Below are 14,279 nucleotides of genomic sequence, written 5' to 3' on the forward strand. Positions count from 1 at the left end.
AGAAAAAACTATATCATTATTTGTATATGTCGCAGATGGATTGCCGAATGAGCTTTTTTTCATAACTGATTTTTTAATCATTTTAAGATAATTTTCTTAATCAATACATTAATCATACTTAATCCTTCTAGCAATACATTATTCTAAAAAAAAAAAAATCAGTCGCTTTTTTAACGTGCACTTTGCGTTAATTAACGCAATCGCTCTCAGGTACAAGTCGTATATCATCCCTACCCAGCCCCGGATCTACGTTTTTATCATGTAATTTTACAATTGAAATGGTTTTCCTAAACTATAAATTCAAACGCAACAGTGACGTCAACATACCGCTTTAGTAAGGCTTCCTCTCGGTGAAATGATAAAATATCATGCTTACAATGATAAATAGTTTGTTTCTCAACTTGTTTTTACAATATTATAACGTAATTTTCCATAGAAACAAGCCGAAAAATGTGAATTTAGCGTCTTTCCGTTTGGCTCAAAGCCTCAACGGATATAAATACGTTACAACCAATCATAAGTCTTTTTTATTCAAAAATATAACCATTTTTTATTAATAATTATAAAAAATATAATTATTAATTTAAAAAATTTCTTAAATATACTTTAGATGAATTATTCTTTCATTTCTATATGAATTTGTGGCAAAAGAAAAAAAATTACTACAACTTCTCAATTAATAAATGATGGAAACGCAATTAAATCATACAGCATATCAATTCTTACTTTATACTAAGGACTTATTTGCGCTTCCACCATATTTTTTAAATAGAAACAAAAGTTCAATGTTCAATTTCTTAGAAAATTGTAATCGTTTTTAAACTGAAATATTCCGAGAAGAAAATGTTACAGTACTCAGAAAATTTCATTGAAGTTATCAAAACAACATTTTTTCCAGGTTTGAGGCATTTTTTTTTCATAGAGCACATGTACTATCATTGTTTGTTACTGTTATTTAATGAAAATTTTTATAATTATTTAATGAAAATGTGCACTGAAACATTCTAAAGAAGAGCTTTATTAAAATGAACTAAAATATCTGTCAATGAGTAGATATGTAACATGAATTTGTTATATTCATGATAAGACCTTTAACATTTTAAAATTATGTTTTAAAAAAATAAAAAAACACGCTTTAATAACGATCCGAAATAAAAAGTATAAAAAATAATTTTGAAATATAAAAAGTTTATTCTATAGCGACATAAAGTCTGTTGGTTCATTAAAATCGGAAAATTTCTAAAAAGTTTATAATAAAAAAAGTTTAAAATAAGAATTAAGATCCTAATAAAATAATTAATTTGATTGTAAACAAGTGAAAACAAACAATTGACTGAGTTAATTGTTGAAATACCATGTATAGACAGTGTTGATTACTCTGTCACATTACACATACATACATGTCACACACACATAACTGATATACCCATATAATACATACTATACAATTTGCACATAATTTGCACTCACACGGGTAAACAGTGATGTTTACGAAAAAATGTTTCAAACAAAAGTTGTTTATTTTTTTATATGGAACATTTTTTATTTTTGTTTTATTTTACTTTTGTTCTAACGGTTTACAAGATCCCTACGGATCCTACGGATTCAAGACCCAATCGACCTATGCTGCTCATTTAAGAATTCGACCTCAATTTTTACGTCCTAAGTACGCTGTAAAAATTTCAACTTGATAGCTTTTTTCGTTTATGGGTTATCGTGTTGACAGCAGATGGGCGGACGGACGGACGTGCAACCAAAAATGGGCTAATCTATACCAAAATTTTGTTCGTAGCATCAATATTTTTAAGCGTTACAAACTTGACACTAAACTTAGTATACCTTCTATTTTACATATATACATGGTACGAAAAGTGAAAACAAACAATTAACTGAGTTAATTTGTTTAAAGACCCTGTATAGAAAGAGTAGAATGTCAGTGCTTGTATTATTTTTAATAAATTAGAAAAGTTTAAAAACCAACAAACTATGGTGGCGATTCCGTCATTTTTCGAAAAGCTATCAGAAAAAGTTGAAAATACGATGTTAATGCGGCTTTCTTCAATTTTGAGATTATTTTGCTATGTTCAGGGTTCAATAGCAATGGTAAGGTCGATGCAAAAATTCATAACAAACAGTTCTTTTCTTTATTCGCTTGAAAGTTCGGAATTCAAAAGTCATTTACAGGCTTGGCTGTACTAAATCTACTTAAAAAGTTTGAATTAATGGTTTTCAAAATATGTCGCGTTTTACGTTTTCTAATTTGAAATTGCGGATCCGAAGAGGTATATGTTGCTTTATCACATAAACTTTAAATTTTGAATTAATTTCAACGAGATTTTAGTTTTTTTTTTTTTTTTTTGTTTAAAATACCCCAAGAAGTGGTTTTCACAGAATTTGGTTACAAAATAATTCTTCAATTTCTTGATAATTTTCCAAAGTATAAATTCCCTAAAAAATCGAAAATATTAATAATTTATTGCCAATATTGTTGACAATTATGTATTTAGGCCATGTTGATCCATAAGTTACAAAAATCTACTAAAGATTTGATTGGATTTTTGTTTTTCAAAATATCGTAGCGTTTTACATTTTTTAAATCGAAATTTTGGATTAGAAAAAGTCTTTTCATGGATCCAAATTACCTTAATAAGTAGTTTTCACATAATTTAGTTACGAAATATTGAAGGATACTTGTATAAATTGCGACCGTTGAACTCTTCTGTCTTCATCTTTCTTCATGAGAGTGGTCTTGGGTTTTAGAGATCAAATCCCAAGACTCCTTTTCTCATTTTTAAGCTTTTATTTTTTTATTAATCTAACCCATTTTTCGAGGTCGATCGCGCATAAATTAGAAAAAATGTCAATCATACCATTATTAAGTTTTTCACCCTTGATACAAATGGTGTCAAGATCCAATTTGCATAAACAAAAAATAAATAAAAAATAAATAAAAATCGTTAAAGGAAGTGGCGTCCAGACTCCCGACTAATTTTTTGGACTAGAAAATAATGATAGCTAGAAAAGTTGGATAAAATTTCTGAGACTTTGATACTTTCTGACTTAAAGCATTCTATATAACATATAAAAAGCACTAATGCTTATATTCAATGACACACTAATATTCTACAATAAATAAAGAAAATATTATTATATAACCTTCATTGTCAGTAGAAAATTGGTTTTGTGTTGAATTCAATTTTTGATTTATAAGGGTGAATGGTTTGTGACATCAAATATATACTAAATATATAGTAAACATATATACAGGATATACAAGTTGGACACGAAGAAAATGAAAAAATAGATTTCTCTAAATAGTAGTTGTATTAGAGCAGTAAATCTGTCAACGCTACAGCGAATATTATCATATAATGCTCATCTGCAAACACAGTATAGTCACAAAAGTAAATTGAACATCGTTGCCACTTGTTCCTTCCACTTTTGAATTGGGCTAAATATTAATCACAAAGAAATCTTTGTTTAATGCTTTTTCGTAAACTAGACGGTCAAAAACATCCTATTTAGACTCAAACCATCCCGAATTTGTTAATTTACATATATCTACTTTTGTTTGTAAAGTTACTTTCAGTATTAAAACCGCAAACCAAAAATGTTCAAAAATATCTTCTAAATATGGATTCATATCCTTCTCGTGTTGAATATCGACTACTTTGAAAATTTATAGCAGCTAACAGAGACAGTTATTGCTTCAACAATTTTTTTTTAACTTTATGTTGATGTTGCAAATAAAGGAAAGTGAAAGAAACTGATCGCAGTTAGCTAAAATCTCATGAAATTTATTCCTTAGGTATCCAATATCATCATTAAGGCATGCATAAACAAAGTGCTACAAATGTTTCTATTTGTTTATAAACAAAAAACTGTCAATTCAATGAAACGATCAATGTTAAAGTTGAAAATTAAATAGGCAACTTGAATTACGTATACCTTATACATGTATAGTAGTTTTCGATTATTTGACAAACACTTACGTCATACAAGTTGCCTATTTATCAATTTTTTAAGTGAACATTAATCGTTTCAATTAATTCAAAATTTATTGTTTATTAACAAATAGAAACATTTGCACCACTAACCCATGCCTTACTAATGATATTTAACACTTAAGAAACACATTCCATGAGGTTTTAGCAAAATGCAAGCGGTTTCTTTCATTTTCCTTTATTAGCCGATTTTTTTTTCATCTTGTACTATACCCCTTTGCACAATTTTGAACCAATAAAAGAAACATAATATTAATACTTTGAGGCTATCATAGGTTTGGGACTAGAAACTTCGAAATCGCATTGTGGCAAGACCAACTAGATGTAACTGAGCAATTTAATATTGCTCTTAGCTACTTAAGTTTTTAAAAAGTGTATAAAAGGAATTTTCGGCTTGCCATTGTATATCCTGATTGAGACACCCTATATATACTTACTGTGCCGTATTCTTTAGTAAAATGTTACTTGTTTCGGTGCATCATCTTTGTATCTATACTTATAACTCGATAATATACTTGTGATAAAAATTTATCACAAAGAAAATATACACACGTATATATATGTATTTAACATGGAAAAGGTTTTCAATTTAAATTCGTAAATCAAATTTTTCACTTTTAAAGTGAATATAGATTTTTTTTTATTATTAAGTATAGTTTTTTTTATTTTTGTATCGGCAATAATTTAATACCCTAAAATAAATGTATTATTACTTATATCGCTGGATATATATGTCGCAGTCAACTAGCTTAATTAGCCGCTCAGTTAACAACCTAGCTTTTTACTAAACGCCGCCATTCAACTAGCAGTCTGAAGATGAACTGGTTGGCTAATGCTTACTTTTCTAAACTGACATCATAGCTGAAAAGAATGATGACCCAAAGTTAGTTGGTTTAAAAAAAAATTCAAATTAGATCGGATCAAACTTGAATGAGTTATCAAATAAATCGAATTTTTTAACTTTCTGACGTCATCATAATCCAAAAAATTTAATTTTGGTCTATCACATCCAAATTTTATCCAATTTTGATAAACCAAGTATGTAATCCTACTAAATTTGGGTCATACTTTTCAAATTTGTAATCAAAATTAACCTAACTAAGTTTCACGAATGTGGAGTCCTGGTCCCGGAATTAAACACATAAGTGACAACTATCAAAAAATTGATAGCTCAGCTGAAAAAAATGGACCAAAATTAGTGAGTTTCAAAAAAAAATTCCAATAAGACCGGATCAAATTTGCCTGTGTTATCAAAAAAATCGAATTTTTTAACTTTATGACGTCATCATAATCCAAAATATTTAATTTGCCTTTATCACATCCAAATTTTATCCAATTTCAATAAACCAAGTATGTAATCCTACTAAATTTGGGTCATACTTTTTAATTTCTGATCAAAATTAACCTAGCTTTAATCGGTTTCAAGAATGTGGAGTCCTGGTCCCGAAATTAAGCACACAAGTGATAGCTAACGAAATGGCTCAAAATTAGAGGTTTTCAAAAAAAAACTCCAATAAAATCCGATCAAATTTGCCTGTGTTATCAAAAAAATGGAATTTTTAACTTAATGACGTCATCCAAATCCAAAAAATTTAATTTTGCTCTATCATAGCAAGGAATATCGCTGAATCATATTTTACATGCATTTCAAAATATTGTTGGAGATCGTGATGGCTTACAATATTTCCAACAAATAGAAAAACTATAATCTATTTTATAAGGGTTTTATCTAATATTTAATCATTTTTATATTAATCTTTCATTCTACACCTCATCATGTATAATATTCTATAAAATTGTTGTCTATCAAAACTATTGTTTGGTCCTCTTGGGAAATATAACAACATTCTACTGCAACGTGGAACGTTGAAAAAATAAGACGAGATACATACACACATCAACCATTATGTTGTAGTTAGAAAGTAAATGCAAATCGATTCAAACTCGACCAGCCAGATTATAATCTTTCTGGTTTGGTATATACAGGCTGGATTATTTTAATCTATAATGGGTAATAGCTCGTTTTGCAGTTAACCAATTAGTGGAGTCAATGAATACATAAAACAGGCTTTCTTAGGAAGTCCTCAGGAACAGCTCCGATTTTGATGATTTTTTTTTCAGAACGATTCTTTTTGTATATTATTTAAAATCAGAAACATTTCAGATGGGGGAAATAATCTGGAGGGGGAATAGCCAATGTCGTGACTGATATATCGACTCCCAGCCTAAATCGCTAATGATAGAAGTTTGAAATTTCGAGAAATTATTGATTTTATACTGTAAATGTCACATAAAAAAGGATTTTTCGAAATTCATCCCCTAAAAGGGTGAAATAGGGGATGAAAGTTTGTATGAAAATATATAAAAACCGTCATTTTTGAGTTCATTTCTTAACCGATTTTAAAAATTCTTTCACCTATATAATGCTACATTATCAGCAAGTAAAATGGGCTATATTTTATTTTGAAAAAAATTAAGGTTCCGTAGCAAAAGTTAAAATCAATTAAATACTGAAACCGACATTTTTGAGTTCACTACGTTACCGATTTTAAAAATTTTTTCACCTATAGAATGCTACATTATCAGCAAGTAACATATGTTGTATTTTATTTTCAAAAAAGTTAGGGTTCCGCACTAAAAGTTAAAATCAATTTTTGGTGTGCGTGAAAAAAAATCACGCAAGAATGAATTTTTTTATATAAGTTGCAACAATATTGTTTAAACAATATAAATAACTAGTAGTTATCCACGTTATAGTCTTCAATTCTCTTAAGTTCCCTTATGTTCACTATTTAATGGATTGTCCTGGCCATGACTTTTAGTGCGAATCCCGAATAATTTTGAAAAGAACATTCGGCCATGTCACTTGTTGATAATATAGCATTCTATAGGTGAAAAAATTTTTAAAATCGGTATCGTAATGAACTCAAAAATGTCGGTTTCAGTATTTAATTGATATTAACTTTTGCTACGGAACCTTAATTTTTTTCAAAATAAAATATAGCCCATTTTACTTGCTGATAATGTAGCATTATATAGGTGAAAGAATTTTTAAAATCGGTTAAGAAATGAACTCAAAAATGACGGTTTTTATATATTTTCATACAAACTTTCATCCCCTATTTCACCCTTTTAGGGGATGAATTTCGAAAAATCCTTTTTTATGTGACATTTACAGTATAAAATCAATAATTTCTCGAAATTTCAAACTTCTATCATTAGCGATTTAGGCTGGGAGTCGATATATCAGTCACGACATTGGCTATTCCCCCTCCAGATTATTTCCCCCATCTGAAATGTTTCTGATTTTAAATAATATACAAAAAGAATCGTTCTGAAAAAAAAATCATCAAAATCGGAGCTGTTCCTGAGGACTTCCAAATAAAAACACTCATTGACTCCACTAAATAAAAAATTACTTAAACAAATGTTGCTTTCGGGGGAACTGCGACTTAAAAATATGTCATTAATGTATTTAATCGAAGGAAAACACGCTAACTGTGGGAAAATGCCTCAGCCAAAATTGTCAAGGGGAACAGCGACGAATAAAACGCTCCTTTTCAATTTTGCATCGTTTCAAAACATACCTTATATCGACAATGTCTGAAGATTGACTAACCAATTTAGCCTCGCTCAATATACATCGCGGTGTAGAGTTCCATGCGAACAGGGTTTTTATACAAGTTTTTTCTGTACCTCGCAGAATTAACTTATTGAAAAATAGTGACTGAATATCACTACATATTATAAAACAAAGTCGCTTTTTCTGTCCCTATGTCCCTATGTCCCTTTGTACGTTTAAATCTTTGAAACTACGCAACGGATTTAGATGCGGTTTTTTTAATAGATAGAGTGATTCAAGAGGAAGGTTTTTATGTATAATACATCCATATTATAGTAGAGTAAGGGGTTGAAATAGGGGTTGAAAGGGATATGCTTCAAAAACTAAAAAAGTTGTGCATCGATTAAGCTCAAATATTGACAGGATATACAACCAGCTTCAACGATCTATTGTTTTTATCAACTTTTAACCTTCGGAGGGTAGAAAGGGGTAGCGAGAAAGTGGGAAGGAATTATCGAATATTTACAAATATACCTAAGTGGGGTATCAAATAAAAGAGCATGACATGTACATTACAAAACTGTTATCCCACGGAAGGAAATGTGGAGGGAGGGGTGCAAGTGGGGATGTTGCCCAGCAAAGCGGGTAGTTCACAGCTAGTCACAATTTAAAATAATAAAATGTTTTCATACTGGAAAAAAGAATTTCTTTCGTTTGAACCTACCCCTTGAAGGATACTGTGAAATTTTTTCATTTACTCAACTGCGCTTGGGATGTTTCTCTTTCTTCACTCAAAAAATCTGCATAATAAAGGCTATAGAAGCGTCCTATCGAGCTGGGAATTTTGCCCCGTGATGTATCACTTGTATATAGGAAGGATTAGTACATCCATCCCGTGAAGATAACTATCAAAAAATTCTTAAATTTTTAAGCCTGTCGGATCGAATTTTTATTCTTCTCCAGATATTTTATATTTCCCAGATATTTTGGAAAATTTTCTCTCTGTTAGAAGGTTCTAAAATTTGTAATTCGAAAAACGACAGCGGAGCATGTATATGCTTTTTCATTGCAGGGAAGCCTCACTTAAATTCCTTGAGACTTCAAAATTCCATTCGAGAGTTGTTATTGAATGTTTTAAGATATCGAAGTAGAGAGAGAGTAGCGAGCCACTTGGGTGTAAGGGCGGAAGACTCGCTGACATTGGAGAGGTGGTTCTTTACTTGGTTAAAACAAAAAAGGTTATTGTCGAGGTTATAGCAGGTCATTTAGATTGTGCAACGTGACGAGAATATAATTATCTGTCTAGCCGAATAATTTATAGTATATTTATGTATTGGCTGCGACAAATAAAACTGTATATATGATATTAAGAGAATATTTTCGAATTTGATATGAACTAACTGCATTTGAAGTGCTTTCGTGAAAAATTCATTAAATTATTTTTCCTGGTATACCTACTTTCATTCTCTTCAGTACAAACAAAATTCATACAAAATGTTAACTGTAAATATTACAGATAATTTGTAAATTTTAATTTGTGTTACAAATAGCAAAAATATCAGCTAATGGCTTTATGATTTGACAATGTCACATTAACAAGGTCCATCCAGAAACTTAGGGGGAAACATTAACTTTTCATGAACATTTTCGGAGTAGTTAATAATTTTATACTTTTCATACTACTTTTTAGTTTGTTTAATTACTCTAAGAATACGGTTGATTTTGCAATTAAATAATAAGTTTCTGAGATATAGATTCAAGAAATTGCTTCGCGATATCACCCACCGAATATCACTTTAGTCGATATCTCAGAAATTACTTGTTCAATCGACAAAGGGATTCATTTTTTGTAATTTTTAGAAAAAGCCATGCACTAAAAAATGATTTTTATTCAAATCAAGAACAAAAAAAACAGATTTTTTACAATTTTCTTAAAGTATCCGTTTAAAAAAAATCATATACAAAATTTGTATTCCAGAATATGAAAAATTTGCTTAATAGTGGAATTCTAGCCAAAAAAATAAAAAAAAATTTTATTCAATTAACGATTGGATATCGCTTAAAATCCTATACGAAGAGCGGTTATTTCGAAGCAATTCTGGACATATTTCGAAAATACTTATGTACCTAATCGTCAAATCTGCTGAATGTGAATGGTTTATTCCTAACTACCCTTAATAAAAGAAAAGACACGAAAATCTGGTTAATTTTGAGATTGAACGAAAAAGTTTTGAGGTGTCGATGAATTATGTGGCGCCCAAAATTGGACTGGTAGTTAATATTTTGTTATCATATTCTTTTGGAACCCAAGATACGCTTAGGTAAATAAGACCTGATTTTCCTATACGTTTTTAGTTTTAAATAAAAAATACTTTTTATTTTTTACAAGCTTTTATTGTATTAAAAAGTAGAAAATAATTTTTCTTATAACTTAAGAAAAATTATTTTCCACTTTTAAGTACAATAAAAACTAGTTCCTAAAGAAGTATCTTTTATTAAAAAAATTTTTTATTCGAACGAGACGAATACGCCAATTTTCTACCGACTAAATATTAATCTATAAAGCTCATTTAATAATAAGATTATAGATTCAATTACTGATACTTATTTTTCATTTATTAAAAGTTAATTAGTACAACGGTCGATAATAATATTGACATCGTATCAAAAAGCTATCTAGATTATCCGTATAATTCTGTTAATAAACCATTATTTTTATTAGTCATATTTTCTCTTAAAATATAAACTTATGCACTGTATCGAAGTTCAATAAGGGGAAATGGGGGAAAACTAGGAGATGTTCAGTTCTTTACAGCGGGCAACATGAGTTCAAACAAAAAAACAAACAAAAAATTTTTTAAACCGTCGTAATTGTGTTAGTGTTTTAAACTTTTTTAATTTATAAAAATTATGCAGACACTGATATTCAACTCTATCTATACACGGTATTTTAACAATCAACTCAGTCAATTGTTTCTTTTTTCAATTGTTATTTGCTTTTTTTATCTCATCTAATATTCACGAGCAAGTACGGGGAATGTTCTTTTTTTTTGCGGTAGGTTGATTTTTCAAAGTCCCTTGATCACAATAAACACAGTTATGGGGGCCTCTTCATTTTAAATTTGCGATTTTAACACAGTACCTAATGGAAGAACTCACAATAATGTTAACTGTACGAAAATTAATTGGTGACTGAGCTTCAAAAAAGTTTTCATCCTAAAGAAAATTTATCAAAGATTCTGTTTATGCAAAAAAGAACTTTACCTTACGACGCTTTCCAAAAAGAGAACATAAAAAAACTTTGGTTTTTGACGCTTTTACGAGCATTTTATTACATTTACGTCATACAAATTGCCTAGTTTACGATATTTTTAGAACATTTTATCACGTTTATGTCATACAAATTGCCTAGTTGACTAGTTGACTAATCACGTGACGGCCGGACTACTTTAAGTAATTAAAAGGAGATTTGTCTAAGGAGGTATCTAGCGAGTAAATATGTAAGTATGTTTAAAATATAATCTGATTTTATTGTTGGTCTTATATATATGACGCAAGAGTCCCTCAAGTGCAAAATAACCTTATCTACCATAGATATAAAACCCGTATCTACGCCATAAGAACTATTTTTCTCACTGATCTTCATTACCACTCTAATTTTTCATTACCACACTAATTTTCAACCAATCAAATCTCTAAAACGTGTTACATTATTTCCAACCAATTCCTATACTAATGTTAATTATTCACTATTTTCCATTTTTCTCTCTCATGAAAAAATTTAAATTATAATTACCGTTTATTTTGACATTTAACGGATTATTAACGTACTGTGGTTGTTCAACTCGTGCTCCGTTATGCAATTACGCATGCGTACGTTAATAATGTTCTTGGTCCACTGGTATCGTAAATAACCATTGTAAACCATAATTTATGTGCATTTATTTTGCATTTTGCTAGATCTCTTATTTTAACGAGATGGGTTTATTCAACACTTTTATCGCCTCAAATCTTTTACGAGAAGCTTTTTATCAGGGCGATTCGGGAGATATTTCGAAGAATCTAATCCTTAAATCTAGTGGCTGTAAATGGATTTATCTTAACTACCCTAAATAATCCAAAGATACGATAATCTGTTTGATTTGGCAATGGAAACAAGTTTGTAAGACTAATATGATAATTATAACCCAAAAAATACAAAAACCAGATTCATTTAACGATTTTGTCTTCTCGGAACTTTTAATTCGCATTAATATTAATATGAAATTTATCCGTTAAATCTAAGTAATTACTTAATTACAGTGTTTATCTTCCTACGATTTCTTGGACTATATGCACGGTCAGTTTGTACAAACTTGTCGTGAAATAATGTGAAAATCTTTAGATTATTTAAACAATACAAAACTAACTTTACTTCCTAATGTATGTGTTGTTTAAAATTCTGTTAATATAGTTATCTTTCTTCAACTACATACTCTAACTATAGTCATCTTTGTTCAATAATAAAATTATTAACTTTGCGTTATTATATCTCAACAATGAAACAGTTAATACTTTTGGTTTATCTTTTTTGCATTGAAAACATACATCAATGTATAAATACATCAACGTTCAGTTAGTTTTTTGAAAATTAATGATCCGACATTTAATTAAGTTTATCTCGAGTTAGAGACGGTCAATCGACTTAAAATGTTTATAGTATCCTTAATAAGTATAAAATAATGGAATTTTCTGACACTATACCCATAGCGGAACACCAAACTTAAGTAGGGTATTGTGGGATAACAGGTCAAATGACACATGGTCAACAATAAAAAAATTCAGAATTCTTAATTTCATTTAGGAAAAATAACATTTAATTTGAATATTTCTATAATAATAATAATTAATATATGTACAAAGACTACAAAATAATTACAGCTTAAAAAAAATACTGTGTATCTGTCTGTTCTTGCATAAATTTTTTCTTTCTTATTATCATTATTCGACTATAAATCAGTAGTACACAAAAAAAAATACACATCTTATTCACTATCCGAATAATAACGAAACATTTTTGGATCGTCTGTTTTATATAAGGTATCCCAAAATTAACGCAAGATTTGAATTTGAAGTCACTTGTACGGTAAAGTTTTGACAAAGAAACAGCCAAAAACATCGCGACTGTTTATGGTTTTTAAAAACGGAAGGCTACATGAATAAACAACGCATTTTCACTGTTAATTTTCGTATAAACTGTGGTCATGGAATGGTGATTCAATTCATATAATAAAAAAAGATGAATTTAAAAAATTTGGAGGGTTTCAACAGAATTTACTATGGGATTTCCATACTATGGGATTTAACACGTCTGATGCTTATGTAAACATACACGTGATCACCCAAACTTTTAAGCATAGAATCGAGAGCAGTATCAACGAAAATTTAGCCACACTTACGCAAAATGATCAAAGAAAGTTTTAGCAAATATGTTCGCGTATGCCAGTAATTCCTAGGAGTTTTACCCGATATGGTATAAATGTTACTCAGTATTATATTCCATACATAACCCTACAAGTGTTGTCAATTCAGTGATTTTATCATTAAAACTAATAGTTTTATTCTTAGTTTAGGTTAGGTTATATTGGCTGTCCACGAAGGACACACTTAGGCTATAGAAATATTTCTTTCCGCTTTGTTAATTATCCGAAACAGATACGGGAATAATATTCTATTTTAGATATAATGACAATTACATATTAAAAAAATAACAAAAATAGAAATCCAAACCAATCTAACCAGACCCACTAGCTAGATAAAAGCTGACGATCCAAAATAAAATATCAAATTCTGTGGACACATTTAGCAACCAGTAAAAAATTTATCTAAACTCGGGTAGTGAATCAAATAATCTAAATTTAAAAATTAATTTAAGATTGTACAGTCAGCCTATTTGATTATTTATAAGGTTGGCATACATTTAAAATTTTCCAAGAAAGTTTTGAAGTTACAAATGCAATTTTAATTGCATTTCATTGAACCATTTTCCTGAAATTCACCATATTTTTCACCAGGTAGGCACTAAGGATACAATAGGTAAATCTCTATAATGCCCGAAACAAGTAAGTCTTTAGGGGGGAATTCTTAACTCATAGTTAAAATCTCAAGTAGTGTGCACTTTTCAATACGTTATTTTCATTAACCGATGGTCCCCTATTATTCAAAGCCCGCCTATAATATTTAGCCAAGACACAGTAAGTATTAACTATTGTAGGAAATGAAGCATTTAAGATTTGATTTAATCAAATATTTGAAGAAAAAAAAAAGCAAAATATAAGGTTCAATGACTGATTCACATATTTCATGATTTTTGAGTGCTGATAAAAGCACACTTTTTAATCAATATCACTTTTTGATCTGGATCCCATAAGAAGTCTCATTCTTAACTCATTTATTATATTAAACTTGAAATTGATTAATGAATACATCTAAATTTTACTACTGTCCCTTGAATATGGTGCCATGTAGTTAATAATTGGCCGTACTTCTTTCAGGAAAATGGTTCATTAAAATTTTTATTGTTTATTAAACGTATGTCACCCCCAATTAAAGGAAAATATTTGAAGTTTTTAACAGGAGAAACAAAATAAGTATACAAATATCAGTATTAATAAACGAAAATCGACTTTATTGCACGATTTCTACGATTAATGTATCATGACAGATGGTAAAAG

Source organism: Chrysoperla carnea, chromosome 2 (assembly GCF_905475395.1).
Source record: "Chrysoperla carnea chromosome 2, inChrCarn1.1, whole genome shotgun sequence".
NCBI lineage: Eukaryota > Metazoa > Arthropoda > Insecta > Neuroptera > Chrysopidae > Chrysoperla > Chrysoperla carnea.